This window comes from Papio anubis, chromosome 15, assembly GCF_008728515.1.
Source record: "Papio anubis isolate 15944 chromosome 15, Panubis1.0, whole genome shotgun sequence".
NCBI lineage: Eukaryota > Metazoa > Chordata > Mammalia > Primates > Cercopithecidae > Papio > Papio anubis.
In genome coordinates, this window is record NC_044990.1 from 22,158,807 (window position 1) to 22,175,677 (window position 16,871).

The 16,871-nt window shown below is 40.1% G+C and overlaps 1 protein-coding gene across 14 annotated transcripts in view; it reads right to left on the bottom strand.

Annotated features, from left to right (window-relative positions):
* The window catches only part of ENOX1 (ecto-NOX disulfide-thiol exchanger 1), a 583,643-nt gene that overhangs the window by 440,145 nt on the left and 126,627 nt on the right, over nucleotides 1-16,871 (bottom strand). For 3 of the 14 annotated variants that reach the window (XM_021929580.2, XM_021929571.2, XM_021929574.2), the window contains exon 1: nucleotides 7,257-10,841. The exons of 7 other annotated variants lie outside the window; for them this stretch is intronic. The gene's annotated coding sequence lies outside the window, so the exon portion shown is untranslated. Of the gene's footprint in view, nucleotides 1-7,256; nucleotides 10,854-16,871 lie in introns of those variants that run through there. 4 more of the 14 variants (XR_002518333.2, XM_021929582.2, XM_021929579.2 and 1 more) reach the window with 3 other exon arrangements.

Sequence of the window (16,871 nt, forward strand, 5' to 3'; positions counted from 1 at the left end):
AATTATGCCCTCCCACAATGCATTTTTGGTGTCACTGAAGAGACCACCAGCATTCATGACTCTAAGCCAACATGGTTTTTATGTTTTAAAAAACACATACTTCACATGTATATGTGAAAAAATTCTAAGGAATTTTTTTCAATGCTATTTTAACAATAAATAAAAATCTTGGCTGGGCACAGTGGCTATAATCCCAGCAGTTTGGGAGGCTGAGGCTGGCGGATCACTTGAGGCCGGGGGTTCAAGATTATCCTGGTCAACATGGCAAAACGCTGTCTCTACTAAAAATACGGAATTAGCCAGGCATGGTGGTATGTGCCTGCAGTCCCAACTACTCAGGAAGCTGAGGCATGAGAATCACTTGAACCCAGGAGGCAGAGGTTGCAGTGAGCCGAGATCATGCCGCTGCACTCCAGCCTGGGCAACAGAGCAAGACTCTGTCTCAAAAATAAAAATAAAAATATTTACCTATTGTTCTTCTTGATATTATTATATAAGAAATACATATTCTGGCCAACTTATAAAATTAATCTCACAATATTTTTCCTAAGTTATTACGGTAAAAGTAGATTATATACCCCCTAACAAGGGCATCTGTTTTTAATCTTTGAGTAGTTGAAACCGTGTAATAAGTTTATGCCTATTAAAAAATGTAATCTTTCTAAGGAAAAAATTAAATTTCAGGGTGCTCATTATCATATCTAATTCCACTGCTCCTCAATTCCAGGATGCCTGCTTTTTTCACATTTGAACATTTTTGAAAATAAGATACATCTTAAAATAGTGTCTACATTAAATGTGGCTCTGTTCTTTTTCATCTTCTAAAATGCTGTTATTGCATCCAGCAATCCATGGTGTATGAGACACGAGAAAATATGCTATTTTCTGCATGCCTACCACTCGCCAGGTTCTTCTAGATGCTCAGTACACAGAAACTTATAAGGACCAGGCTCACAACAACAGGCCAATTGCTCAGGAGGCAATGTATTTTACAGCGCTAAAGTAGTTACTTGAGTAATATGCACCAATCAGCTCAAATTCTGTTATATAATCCTTTATAACTCTCATTCTCAATAGGAAAAGAGTCTGTCCCCTCCACCTCCACCCACCTACACAAAGAATACCTACCCAGTATCACCTGGCTATCTCTGAATAACTCACTAATACTGTGTATTAAAACTGTACAATCAAATAAGTATGGCTGGTGCTCACTGACTGAAGAAAGTGAGATATTTTAATTATTAAGATTTAAATTATTTAATATGCCTCCCAATTACTTGTTTCAGAACACACACACACGCACGCGCACACACACACACACACACACGTAACCTACAGCAAAATCAACCTTAAGTAAAATATAGAACAATCTTTCACTACTTTTCCTCCAGAACACTGATCCTGCCTTGGACAGAGAAAGCAAATGCTTTAGTGCATCTATTACTATACTACATTTTTATTAACTAAACATTGTTTCCCCCCATGCCTCCATTAAATAAATATTGATCAAATATTGAAGTAATATAGATTTGGAGGGGCATTAAACTATATGTGATCAGGAAACCCCACATAATTTGGAACAGCCCTCAGCAAAGCTGGAACCCAAACATCAGGCCTTTGGTTTCCAAACCTGGCTTTAGGTTTGGACCTCAAACTTAAAGGTTTAGGACCTCAAAACCCTGGGTTCAGAGAGGTGACCCAAGAAAGTCCAAAGCAGGTAACAAACAAGAACTAAATCCAGTCCTCTCAATTCCATGCCCCAGAGTTTTGTCCACATTTGTTAAGAACCTAATCTGAAACAGTGCCATCCCTATCTTGTCATATAATATACAAGAGTAAGACACGATCCTGCCCCCAAGGCCCTTGAGTCTCTATAAGGAATTGTGTGATTTAAATCAATACAACTGAAATTAGAGACACAAAACTAACAGAGTAACATTCATTTTTACTTTTTTTTTTTTTTTTTTTTGAGACAGAGTGTTGCTCTGTTGCCCAGGCTGGAGTGCAGTGGCGTGATCTCGGCTCACTGCAAGCTCTGCCTCCCGGGTTGATGCCATTCTCCTGCTTCAGCCTTCTGAGTAGCTGGGACTACAGGCGCCTGCCACCATGCCTGGTTAATTTTGTGTGTTTTTTAGTAGAGACAGGGTTTCACCATGTTAGCCAGGATGGTCTCCATCTCCTGACTTCGTGATCCACCCACCTCGGCCTCCCAAAGTGCTGGGATTACAGGCATGAGCCACCATGCTGGGCCATTTTTTAAATTTTTTCAAAAGAAGTCTCATGCATCTATCAAGATATTTCCAAATAAAAGGAAGTTTTCAGTTTGACAAAGCTATAAAATACAAATAATAAATATAGAAACAACATGATGATAATAGTCATGTTAACATTTATAGACTACTTACTACATAACACTCACTTTGTTAGGTGCTTTTCATCATTTAATCCACAACAAATCATTAGATATTATCATCCTAATTTTACAGAAGAGAAAACAAAAACGCTTTGAGAGTTGCTTAATAACTTACCCAAATTTACATATGCTAATAATCAATTCAGCCTCTAATTTCAAAGATCCTGCCACCATCCTATAAGTAGTTCTTTAAAAAGGGATAATAACCCTCCAACACACAATCACACACACATACGAACACCCAGGTTCAGTTTTATCTGTCTCTCTTTATGGTCTGCTTGCTTTGAATATCTCAAAATTCAATCATATCAAGAAAGAAAGCTGGGAGCTGGAAGCTGAAAAAAATACTACCCACACTGAGTTGGTCATTGGTAATAAATAAATTAATCAATAAGGTGAAGAATAGGAAAAGTTTAAACAAGAAAGTTTTCAACATGTTATGCTTTAATTAATTGTGAATTGAAGTAATTCTTGGGAAAAAAGGACAGTATTTTTAGAAAAGCAATTAAATTTAGCCAATAGGTGTCACTGACACTAAGGTCATTTCAACAAAAAGGATTTTCGAAGTAACAGGAGCAGAATTTAGGCAGAAACACCCAAGAGATGGCTTCAATAGAATCAAAGACCAATTTGCCCCCATGTTCAAGGAGAGGAACATATAGACTTCATTTCCCCCAAGATTCTGCTGGGATTGGATTCCTTTACTTAATTAACTACTCATCCATGATACTATCTAAAAAATGCTGACCCTACAGCTTTGTGCAGATAACATGCTATAGCGTTGACTACTCTATTTATTGGAATATCCATTTTCCTGCCTAATAGAGCTCAGAATTTGAACTTCCTTCACTTAAGCTGATATTCTACTTCCTGATTTATACTACAGCTATGTTTGTACTGAAAGGCGTGAAATATTAATATTTCTGTCCATGATCATACAGTCCAATGTAAGGAAAAATACAAGTAGAAAACTAAGAGGAAGAAAAAGTTATTTCACTGTCTTTCAAAGTAAAACAACTACAATTATGTGGGGAAAATATTACTTATAAAAATTAACTCAAAACATTTTTTATTTATAAAGAAAAATTGTTATCAATTGATTTACATAGTTACAACTGTCCTGTCTCACCAATGTGCAAACTTCCCTACCATATTATAAGGTCCTCAAGGGCAGGGATTAGATTCAGAAACTTCACCTCTTACATTGGATGCCAAGGACTGAGGGTGGGTACATAGTGTTTGTGTTCCCCCACCGTCTACCTCCTGGCTGTGAATGAACTGAGAAGACAGGCTAATGATCGTGATCAGTTTAGTCATGACAGATCCAGCACAGCACCAGCACAGCACCCTGGCCATTCATGACAGATGGCTATTTAATATGAGTTGGACAACAGGGAAGTAATATCAGTGTTATCCAGTTATCTCCATGAACTACCAATTGAAACTAGATTTGACATATCCTCCCAATTGTTTAGTTTGTTTTCTTCCTTTGGAATAGCTACTACTTTAAAAGTTTAGGCATATGGTAATACTTAGCAAGAAGTAAATATTTAACCCAATCTCCACTAAGTAAAGCCCTTAACATTTTATATATAATCTGAAGACATCCTGGATGTCTATATATATATATATACACACACACATACACACACACATATACACATGCACATACATATAAATATCCATATATACATAAATATATATCTATGTAAGCTGGCACTGTGATATAGTGCTATTTTCTACATTATTTTCTACATCGTAGCAGCAAATCAAGATTGCATACCAAGAGAAGGCATTTATCTTCCATCATTCCATCTGCTGAAACACATTAACTTTCCTCTCCCCATCTCCCTACCTCTTCAGTCATGTCTACCTTTATATGAAAAATACAGTAGCTACTTATTTTAAGGAGTACAGAATTTCAGTAAATATTCTTCTGCTCATTGTGCTTTCTCATTCCATTCCCATTGCAAAGCTTTTAAGTTGTTTGTCAAGTGTAAAGTCACTCTCCTACTTTTCATTGGAGAGATTAATTTGGTAAAAATAGAATCCCAAACTGCCATTGCTCTTTTAGTCATCTTAATTAATTGTAATTAGTTTTAAAATATTCAGTTCCTGATTTCCCATAAAACTGAGGGCATCACACACACGTGAGCTATCATTATTTCTTAATATAAGCATTTGTAATAGAAAGGTAACCATCCATTCTTTCCTGTGGTCTTTCATACTTTCAACCCTGATTAGTATGTGAGTGGCTGGTAAATAATTAATTTTAGAGTGAGTGACATATTTTGAAATCTACAAAGTATTTTATTCTGGGAATTTAAACCAACCCTTGCATTTCCCTAGATAGCTCTGTGTAACGCCTACAATTATAAGTTGAAGCAGATTCTTGACTTTCTCATTAGCATCTAACAATTTATGAGCTTTTGATATCCATGGGATGATTTTTAAATGATGACTTTAATTCCCCAATGCACCTAGATAACTAGAAAAATAATAGACAATAAGTGAATGCTTTAGCGAAGGAATTTAACTAAGAATATAAAGATTCATCCAAGCTGAAAGTAATCAAAAAAAACTTTATGATGGTCCTGAACTGACTTCAATATTCTCTTTACATTTTTAAAGGAATGGAGCAGCTTCAAATAACTTATTTCATGTGTACTGTATAACTATCCTATTATGTAGTGATCATTATATACAATTTATAGATGAGAAAACTGAGGCTCATATATTTTAGTTGAATTGCAGAATTAGGAATTGGCAGTTGCAGTTCAATCCAGATTCAGCTGCCTTTAAAGCCACGTTCACAGTACTGCACCACCTCAGGCACAACGTGGGTCCTTGCTCTTCCAACATTTACAGCACCTTTCGGGTCTTATACCAAGTTTAAGCCTAAAAAACATATTCGGGGTTTGGTTATCTCATAGATTATACAAGTTATTTGGGTTCAATTTGTCACTGACCAAACACTGGGTAGGCGGTGATAGGTCTGTAATATTAACCATAACTAAAGATAACATATTTTGGAAATTAAGTAATTTTAAAAATCAAATATAGAGAAACATGTATCAAGTAATAACTTTCCCATTAAGAATTTGGCTAACAATTATGATGGAAATCAAAGAAAAGTGTGTGTTTTTCTTAGCCAAAAATATTTATCTATTTATTTATTTATTTATTTAGAGAAGGGTTTCACTCTGTACCCAGGCTAGAGTGCAGTGGTGTAATCATCACTCATGGCAGTTTCTAATACCTGAAGCTCAAGTGATCCTCCTGCCTCAGCCTCCCTCTGAGTAGCTGGAACTACAGGTGCATGCCATGATGTCCAGTTAATTTTTTTTTTTTTTTTTTTAAAGAGAAGTAAGGTCTCACTCACTATGTTGCCCAGCCCAGCCTGGTCTAGAATTCTTGGCCTCAAGTGATCCTCCCACTAGAGCCTACCAAGTACTGGGATTACAGGCATGAGCCACTGCACTCAGTCACAAGTCTTTAATAAGATTCAATTGGTATCATCCATTGTCAAAGTATAAAATGTATACTTTCGTTTACTACTGCAACCAAAGGTGATTAAAGAGACAATCAATCATATGCCCTTTGCACATTCTATGTTAACAATCTTTCATTACAAAACCAATTAATTACCAATTCATTAGAAGTTCTGAACTCCATGGAAATTGAGTATTTAAGCAACAAGTTTGGTGGAATCCCTATTCCAAATTATTTAGTAGAACTTGGTAAGTGAAAAGAATTAGAAAATAATTCTCCTTCTCAGAATTCAGATTATATAAATTCACTTGTAAAATTTTACATATTTAGAAAACACCTTTTATGGTCATTATTAGAAATTTAGCTAATCATGCACTAGTTTCTATTGGGAGACAATAGAATTCTCTACCCTTGGTACCTTTTGTCTCAGACTACTATTCAAGGATGTTTGTAAAGCAAGCAGCCTGGGAGGATAAAGATTATGTCTTCCTCCTCCAGGACACAGGATAATTTTGTTTCCTGGCAAGAGTTATAAAGATAATGCCTTCCTCCAGGGCAAAGGTTGGGCAAGTGTGCCAGAAACAGTTTATAAGACTGGTTATTTCCTAAACTCTATGTTGCTCAGTTGTGACACAGACCCAACACCCAATAGGCATGAAGTAACCACCTGGGCCCCCTCTGCAGTGCCCCCAAGGGAGTTTCCCCTCAAGGGGAACCAAGACGAGAGCTTGTAGCCCATGCTGCCTGATGTGCCTTTATGTGCATAAATAACATCCTTTATGTCTGATCCAGGAGTTTCGTGTCTTCTGCCAGCATGTATGAAACAGGCAGGCTAACTTGTTACCTCACAGGCAGGGTAAAATCTCAGATCCCTCACTGCTCTTGACAGCTCTGTATGATTGATTATTTAAATAAGTGTTTGCAGATGTTGGCTAACTCCAAGGTATGTTTTTACTCCTCCCTCTGAAGCCTAGAACTCACAGTTGTCACTTATGCTCACGCAATTAGGGCAAAACTAAGGAATACCATCTTCATACATGAAATTCTTGGGATTGCCTGACGACTCTGCTGCTACTAAAATGAAGGAAGTGAAGACAAGCACAGGAGGCTTTTCCTTCTGGTGGTCACTGATGGGTTATTAGAATCCTCATCTGTACACCAAAGACAAGCTATCCTTCTCATGCCCTGATTGATTACATGCTGTCACAGGCCAACCTGTACATTCCTGTCATCAATCACCCTCTCTCACAGAGGATACGGGAAGATTTCATGTCTCAATCATGCTCTCCAGTTTACCCCAGGGGGACAAAAGCCAGATGGATTCTTGGGGCACTGAGGTGATCGTACTCACTTTCCTTCCTCGCCTCATCATTTAGACATGTGGACAGTAATGGGCAACGTTTACAGAGCACCTCTCAATAATCGTTTTATCCTTCTCCCACACTAGAGATGCAGACAAGCAGAATTTCTATTTTCTCTTCACAGAGGCTCAATGAATTGAAGTGGCTTGATCCAGGCCCAGATCTGGTAACCAAGGAAGCAGAAGCTTCTGACCATTCCATGTTCTCTCTACTTCACAAAACCAAGGAGGCCAATAGATGGCCTCAGCACTCACTCTGGCCCTCTCAGAGGCTTCTTTGGCCACTCTCTAACGGGCCTCGTAAGGGGCAGGGAAGTGCAGCGGTTAGGGAGCACAGTCAAGAGCTAGATTGTCTGAGATTTTAAGTCCTGTCTCATTCACTCGTTAGCTAGTCACTCCTGGCTCAGTCACTTAGGCAATTTATTTAACCTTTGTGTGCCTTAGTTTCATCATCTGTAAAATGGGGAGAATAACAGTGCTTCTATTACAGGATTATTATAAAGATTGAATAAAATAAATAAATTACTGTATCTGACACCACCATTGCTACTGCTACAACTGCTTTGAGTCCCTTTTAGACACACCGATCCCTTTCTGGTTAGAAGTCCAATTTCTGATTGTCAGGCTTGGGTTAGGAATTCAGGTGAACTTCCCCAGGGTTTCCATATCCAACCCCACAAAATAGCAATCTAGGCTCACTCTGCCATAAGGAACCAAATTATCAAGAAGAGAGTGATAAGTTCCACAAATATTTCTTGTGGAATGAATAAATGACTTGGGAAGCCTCTCTGTTTTGCAATATATATTCTGGAAGAGAAATGAGGCTTTGGGCTTGACTATCCCTATACCCCCTTTGTGAGTAAATCCACGTGACAGGCAGAATGCTGACTACCACCAAACCCCCAAAGATGTCCAGGGTCTATTTCCTGGAACCCGTGAATATGCTACCTTGTATGGCAAAATAGATTCTGCAGATGTGATTACGATTAATGACCTGGAGATGGGAGATTATCCTGTATTATCCAAGTAAACTCAATCTAATCACATCAGTCCTTAAAAACGGAGAACCTTTTTCAGCTATAGAGAATCAGAGAGATGGCAGCATGAGAAGGTCTCGACCTACAATTTCTGGCTTTGAAGATGGAAAGGGATCACAACCAAGGAATGTGTGTGACCTGTAGAAACTGGAAAAGGCAAGAACATGGATCTCCCCCAAAGTCTCCATTAAGGAATGCAGCCATGCTGACACTTTGATTTGAGTCCAGGGAGAACTGTGTTAGACTTCTGACCTGCAGAACTGTTGAAACTATAAATCTGTGTTGTCTAAGCCACTGGGTTTGTGGTAATTTGTTAGGGCAACAATAGAATCTTCGGATTCTTCCACTAGGGAAAGATCATAACCCAGTACTGGGACTATTCTGTAGGGTTAAGCAAGAGGACAGCACGTATTTACTCACCAATTCATTCATTGATTCATCTTTTTGATTCATATTGAGCACCTACCACAGCCCAGACACTGTTCTTTGGGCTACAGAAAACAACAGTGAACCAGAGAGCCATGGTCAGCTTCTGCAACCATGCAGCTTATAACCCAAAGCTGAGAGAGAGAGAGATTAAGCAAGCCAATTAATAAATTAGATAACTGCAAACAGTAGAAAGTGCTGTGAAGAAAATAAAATAAGATGATGAAATAGAGAACACACAGGGCAGAGCTAGGGAAACAGAAACCCCAGATTTGGGTGGATGGAAGGCTAAGAAATGACATTTGCCAGCCAAGCAAAGGTCCAAGTGAGTTCATAAGCCACTAACTCATGGCTGACCTAGCCTTCTTATGGATGCTGTAAGAGGTGAAATACCCGTTTTTGAGAAATTGATATGACTTCTCACTCCAAGGAAAAGTGCGCTGTGTGAATTGCTACTCTAATTTTCCTGTCTCCACTCTTCACAAGCGTGACTTTTAAGGCTTTATTTTTACCATATTTTATGAACAATGTGAAGGCAGCATTATCCCAGAGTCCCTGGATATCATTTTCAGTGAAAGCACTCGGTGTTCTCCTTATCTGAATATGGATGTGGTTAGACGCCCTGTGATGGCTACATTGCTGTTACTGTGATGGATTCCCCTGTGCTGGCTGCAGCCTGTATCAGCGACACTGGCTCCGAAACCAAATGCATTGCTCAGGGTTAGACCCAGACACAGTGCTAGAGCCTATGCAGACCACAGCTGGCTCCACAGCACATTTAGTTATAACAAAAATGTCAAAGTGTGAAGGTGGCAAATAAGGTGTCACATCATGTAGGAATGATGGTCTCTGATATCCAAATCATATACACACAAAACAGGCCACTCAATTCATTTATTGTAGTGTCTTGCTCTAATATCTATGGGAAAATAGTACAAACAACTTCGATTTTTATTCAGGTTGTCATAGTGTCAATAATTACTTCTCATAATTACTCCTTTCATAGGTTGCCTGTAAAAGTAAAACTAGGACATCCAAGTAATCTGTCTCAACCCAGAGTTCCCAGATACACACAAACAATGCAGGGCAGCACAAATTACCTTCACACTCTGGTTAGTTTGTTCTATAGATGCCTTCCTGTGTGAGTAGGGGCTACCCCTGAGGCATAAAATGAATCCAGTTCTGGAGCTACTCTAACCATTTCTAGTGTTGTATACATTAATATAATGACCTTACAAATAAGCAATATTTAGTAAGATGGCTTTTGTGTTGGGGGTGAGAGGTGCAGAGTTCACACTTTGATAATTCACTGATTCCAAGAATGGGGCTCAGGTTTTAAAGCCAGAGTATCTAGATTTGATTTACAACTTCATCATATAATAACTCTATGACCTTGAAGAAGACATTTCCTTGACATAGCATCAATCCTTTTTTCCTCTATGAATTGAGGTCAAAAGTAACACACACTCTGCCTGCTTCAGAGGGTTCTCACAAAATGAGAAAGACTTTGTAAACTATAGAACACAAGTGCAAACCAAAAGTCCCCTGGCCTCCCAGTGCTACAGATATGTTGTATTTAAGGCAACAGCCTAAGTCCCAATCCTCTGAGCTCCATGAATGGACTAACAAGTCTGAGCTTTTCCTGGGACCCTCTCCTCAGTTACTCCCTCCAGGATACCCTAACAGTCAGACTTACCACCTGCTGCCTGACAACCCTCCTCTCCTACTCTCTTCAACTTTTCCTCTGCTCCACATGCCTTCATCACTCTGCCATCCACCAGTCACCATCAACACCTCTGACAACATTCTCATGGAAGACAACTTCTTCTACAGCACAAAGGAGGGTGTGAAGAGGGAAGGGAAGGAACCTCAAGGCCTCACCATCAGAGAAGCCATTTCCACTCTTGCATCTTGCTTTTTCAAAACAGGGCTGCCCAAGTAACACCACTAGGTATCACTGACCAGTTCTTGGCAGGGGTTGGCAAACTTTACCAATAAAGGGCCAGATAGTAAATATTTTAGCTTTTGAAGACCACATCCGTCTCTGTAGCATATTCTTTTTGGCTTTTTTTTTTTTCTTTTTACAACCCTTTAAGCACACCAACATGGCACAAGTATACATATGTAACAAACCTGCACGTTATGCACATGTACCTTACAACTTAAAGTATAATATTAATAAATAAATTTTTTAAAAAAATGTAAAAATAATCCAGAAGGCCATAGGCTGGATTTTCTTCAAGGGCCATAGTTCACTGACTCCTGCTTTATGACACAGCCATCGTTCATGCCATAGTATACTTGTATTTTGTGTGAGCAGGAGTCTGTTGTCAGTAGGGGGAATTGAGGGGAGGCTCATTAGGTCAAGGGAGGTACCTAGAACCACTGCTCCTTGGACTTTCAAACCAGTTACTCAGCTTGGCCGGGTGTGGTGGCTCACTCCTGTAATCCCAACACTTCGGGAGGCCAAGGCGGGTGGATCACCTGAGGTCAGGAGTTTGAGACCATCCTGGGTAACACAGTAACACCCCATCTCTAGTAAAAATACAAAAATCAGCCGGGCGCGGTGGTGGGCACCTGTAATTCCAGTTACTTGGGAGGCAGAGGCAGGAGAATTTGTTGAACCTGGGAGGTGGAAGTTGTAGTTAGCTGAGATCGCACCACTGTACTCCAGCCTGGGCAACAAGCGCAAGACTCTGTCTCAAAAGCAAAACAAAACCAAACTCCTGTAGTTTGGTCTGGTCCACGTTAGCAGAGTCTGGTCCACGTTAGCAGATTTCGCCACTCACGGCTTTTGCTCAGGGACCCCATCACATCCCTCGATCCAGCTTCTTTTGGGGAATCCTAAACTATGAGAGAGATCAATGCATGTCTGAATGCCAAAAATGAGTCAAGCTCCAGTTCTTACACTCAGAGCCCCTAAGTTCTATGTAAATCTAGCATGTGACTTCCATGTTTCTACCACAGAAGGTTGCTCCACCCACAGCAAATGGGACCTCTGTGGTTAGAGTTTCCAATGATACAATCAAGCCTAGGAAAAATGCATCTCTGAGCCAGTAAGAATATTTTATACATTTATTAGCTACTATGATTATTATCTAAAAAGGAAGAGGAGGAAGAAGAGGAAGAAAAAGGAAGAGGGGGAGGGAAGGAGGAGAAAAGGAGCAGGGATGAAGAGGGAAGGGAAGCAGAAGAAACTACTGCAGAAAATTTTGCCAGGATGCAATAATGATTACAAAATTATCCTCACCTAGTACTTTCTCCTTGTAATAAAAGACTTCACTTTGAGGCCGGGCATGGTGGCTCATGCCTGTAATCTCAGCACTTTGGGAGGCTGAGGCGGGCAGATCACTTGAGGTCAGGAGTTCAAGATCAGCCTGGCCAACATGTCAAAACCCTGTCTCTACTAAAAAATACAAAAATTAGCCGAGTGTGGTGGCAGGCACCTGTAATCCCAGCTACTCAGGAGGCTATGGCAGGAGAATCACCTGGACCCAGGAGGCGGAGGTTGCAGTGAGCTGAGAGCATGCCACGACACTCCAGTCTGGGCAACATAGCGAGATTCTTTAAAAAAAAAAAAAATCACGCCTGTAATCCTAGCACTTTGGGAGGCCAAGGTGGGCAGATCTCTTGAGGTCAGGAGTTCAAGACCAGCCTGACCAACATGGTGAAATCCCATCTCTACTGAAAAATACAAAAATTAGCCAGGGGTGGTGGTGCATGCCTGTAATCCCAGTTACTCAGGAGGCTGAGGCAGGAGAATCACATGAACCCGGGTGGCAGAGGTTGCAGTGAGCCGAGATCACGCCATTGCAGCCTGGGCAACAAGAGTGAAACTTCATCTCAAAAAAACAAACAAAAACTTCACTTTGAATCTCTTTGATTGTCATATCTATTCTGTAAGTGAAGGCCTCTATAAGCCTATAAGGTACCCAGTTGCAAATTAGTAAATAATGCCTACTTGGCCCAAAAGTGAATCAGAAAATGATGCCTCTTCAGGTCTATGCCTGAGCCCCATTTGACTATCCACAGATCACTTTTTTGGAGGGAAAGGGAGTCAGGGGTGGAGGGGTAGAAGTCACCTGTTAATCCTGGCAGATCCAGCCATGCCAAGGACATAAATGAAGAGCAAAACCAAGGTAAATTCTCATCCCTACTTGAGCCCTTGACCAGGCTGCACAATAACACAGAGGCCCTAACTTAGGTTTTGAGTCAATGTCCACAGGCCCATTTTCTGTAGCTACTTGTAGTATGCTAACATGCTGGCACAGAAGTTAGTGATAATATTTACTATGATGGTCATGGTGATGGTGCCACCAATAAAACTTGTCAGCTGAGGACCCTTGCTCTGGACCACTGAAAGAGGGCTGATTTTGCATGAGGTGAAATAACTTAGAAACACAGAGGATACAGTGGTCCATAGAGTTAGTAAGGTGGAGGAGGATGACTAAGTCATGAAAGAGGTACAGTGCAGACAGAAGAATGTTTTTAAAATGATTCTAAATAGTGTGCCAGAGCAGACTGCTGAAGTTGAGGACGAATGTTTGCACCCTGCAGGGAATGCTGCACTCTAGAGTTTCACAGTGCAAGATGACCTGACTTTTATAGCGGGCAGGAAGGTCTGGGAGGCCTTGCTTTGGACTTAGGAAGAAGTAAGCAAGCTGAGTAGCCAGGATGCTGGTGATGAGCATTCATCTGTCCAAAGCAGAAAGACAAAACCAGGAGGTGGCCTGGAGATTTCCAAGAGAGAGAAAATCCAAAGCTGCCTGAAAGATGCATGGCAGAACCCTAAACAGATTGGAAAGGGGAGGAGAAAAGGTCATGGCAAAGTCAAGGATGCCTAGAGCTCCCTGCCTGGGGAAAGGATGGATGGCTGTGTTTTAGCTGCCAAGACAACAAGCCTCAATGGCAGGCAGAGAGGCTACAGAGTCCCTCTCTGGGAGTCTCCTGCCCTCAGTTGTTCAGCACAGGCAGGTCTTCTTCCACGGGGAAGTACAATGTGCTGCTCTGCTACTGGAGGTGTGTTTATCACTGAAAAGACTCACCCGCAAGTATACTGGACTGCAGTAGGCTGCATTCATGCTACAGAAACGTATTTCTCAGCATTGTTCATGGAAATAAACACCTGCAACACCTAATTGGAACCCATTCATAGGAAAGATAAATAAAAACATTCCAACCTTTAGCATTATGCACAACTTTCTGAATCCAGAGAATGTTAGAGCAGAGATCTACCTTCCTGGTTGAGAGTGTGCTACATATTTTCCTTTGGAAACTAAAGATACTACAAATAAATTTGAAAACATATATTTCTTCAAAGTATTAATTTTTAAAGCAGCCAAAATTGCTAACAACCAGGGAAAGTACCAATTTATAATTTATGTTCTTGGCATATAGTATATATTGTGAATTTGCATGCATATTAAATGCAAATAACCAGAAGAGCATAACATTAAGGCTTCAAATTTATATGTGCAAAAGACAGTAAATTCTAACATTAAAATTCTTCCCAGAAAATATTAACTCCCCACATCCCCTGTGACTGTCACATAGTCAGCTGAGCAGTCTCACTACAGAACTTTAGTCAATAACCTTGTTCAATGAAAATTTGCATTTCCCATACCTACTCTGCTTACCAGGCAAAGAAGACAAGACCATTTGGCACCATGTGGGACAGGGGTAAGATGCTAACATGGCCCAGCTTTTCAAACAAATTATCTAACAATCTGACAGAAAAAAAAGTATCAGTAAAAATGCCACCATTGAACCACTAACAGAATCTTTACTCCCTTATAAATATTACAACAGTAGGGAAATGAAGCAAAATGCAGCTGACTCTGCTCTTTCTACTACAGTAAAAATATGAGATTTGTGATGGCAAAATCATCTGAGTCAACCTGACTGGGCTAGAGTGCTCAGTTCTTTAGTCCAACACTAGTCTAGATGTTGCTGTAAAAGTATTTGATAGATGGAATTAACATCTATAACCAGTTGACTTTAGCTACAGGAGGTCACCCTTGATCATGTGGATGGGCCTCATCTAATCAGTTGAAGGCCTTAAGAGCAAAAACTGAGTTTCCGAGAGAAGGAGTTCTCCCTCAAGACTGTAACACAGACATCCTGCCTAAGTTTCCAGCCTGCTAACTTGCCCTACGCATTTCATACTCAAGGCTATAACATCAACTCTTGCCTGAGTTTTCAGACTGCTGGCCTGCCCTATGATTTTTGGACTTACCAGCACCCACATTTGCATGAGCCAATTCCTTAAAATAAATCTCCTCATAAATACATGTTTATGTATCTACTATATAGAGAGACAGATTCTGTCTAGTGAACACTGATACAGGATTCAAAGGGATTTACAGTGTAGAATTAAAACAGTGCACAGTATTATAATGCATTCTGGTGGATGTGTACGTGCTGGTTGATCTTGATTGCAATGTAAAAATTAATGTATTCTTTGTTTAAATAATGCTACTGCTTTGCAGTGCAGAATTTACTCGAAGATTTCCTTCTTGATATCCATTTAAAGCATTTCCATAGTCAACCCTAAGACAAATAAGGGTGAATTTTATTTGTAAAAGAAAAGGGGCTCATGATAATCTTTCTGGTGACTGAGCCCAAAAGTTTTGGGGCTCAGCTTGATGCATTTATATAGTGAATTCTCTGTGGGTCCTAAGTCTTGAGAGATGGAACTATACCTTCATTTTTATGTAAAATCTGAAAACACTAATCAGACCATTTACTCCAATGAAGCAAGTATCCACTTAAATTTAGATCGAACAATTCCATGAATTTAATGTCACTCCAACCACTCTGTTTCTTTTTGTTCCTTGGCCTTTTTCATGAAGCATCTCACGGTATTTGCTTCCACACCTCTGTTCCTGCCTTTCTTCACTCCGTGACACAGAACGCTCATCCATACACTCAGACCCCACTGCTGTGTTCACTGATGATCCCCAGACCTACGCTTCCTTCCCTGACCTCTAATTCCTATCACGCTCCTTATTTATTGCTATCTGGATGATCTTCTGGGAATGGGTGGGGCAAGGGCTACAGTCATAGCACATCCAAAAGAGAAATGATCAGTTTAGCAAAGTTCTATGTTTCGCAAACTGTTCCATGACTTGTAAGCTGGGAAAAGAACCGACCTGTTACACAAGGCATTTGGACATTTGCTGAATAATCTTCTGGTCACTTTGCGTGTTGTTTTTTTGGACTGTTAAATATGGGAGTTGTTCTCCAAGACAGCAATCCAGCCTTGACTTACACTGTCTATAACTTATCTTTTTCTTCTGTCTTCTCTATCAGCTCTGTCATCAAGTCCAATTCCTTCTCCTTCTCAGTCTTCTGCAGTCCTTCTTAGCATGCACCAACTGTCTTCCTCCTCTCTGAGCTATTTTATAACACAGCAACAATCATCTACCCAAATGTCATGTTGATCATGTCACTTGTTGCCAAATGTTCCAAATGTTTCTTCTTGAATTAAATTTCAACCCCAGATCTACAAGTCCACAGCTGACTCCCTTGATGCTCCTCTTCCTCCCTGTGGTCTGCAACCTGCCCCACCGCTCCCCATACTCCCTTGCTCTCCAAGGCTCACTGTACCCTCTCTGTTCTCCACATAGCAGGACAAACTCTTTGCTCTCATTACCTCTCCCCTTAATATGTTCCAGTTCTGGAAAAGTTCAAGAGCTGGTGGTTTCCTTGATTCCTCCTTCCAAATAACTAGTTCACCATGGTTTTCCACCATTCCTGATTCAGGGATCATAAGGTTTGGGCTCACATTCAGAATATCCTGGGGCAAAACAGTAGTAACTGTGAGTAATCACTGTCTTGACCTCATCCAAAAGACCCTTAGTTTTGCCTTTTCTCATAGTGATATCTCAAATAAGAAACCTCTCAAAAATTTAAATTTCTTCTTGGTGAATTAGACATATAAACTTATCCAAGCAAGTATTATTATGCATGTGTTTCAGAATACATTTCCCATTGTGATTTATGCCCATGTTACATATAGTTATGGGTATATTTTTAGAAAATTGTTTTTTAAATATTTAATAGCCATTAAAAGAGTAAAATAATAGTCCACTGCTTATGGAACAGTGAGATGCCATTCTAGTACTTTTGCAAGTATTTGTAA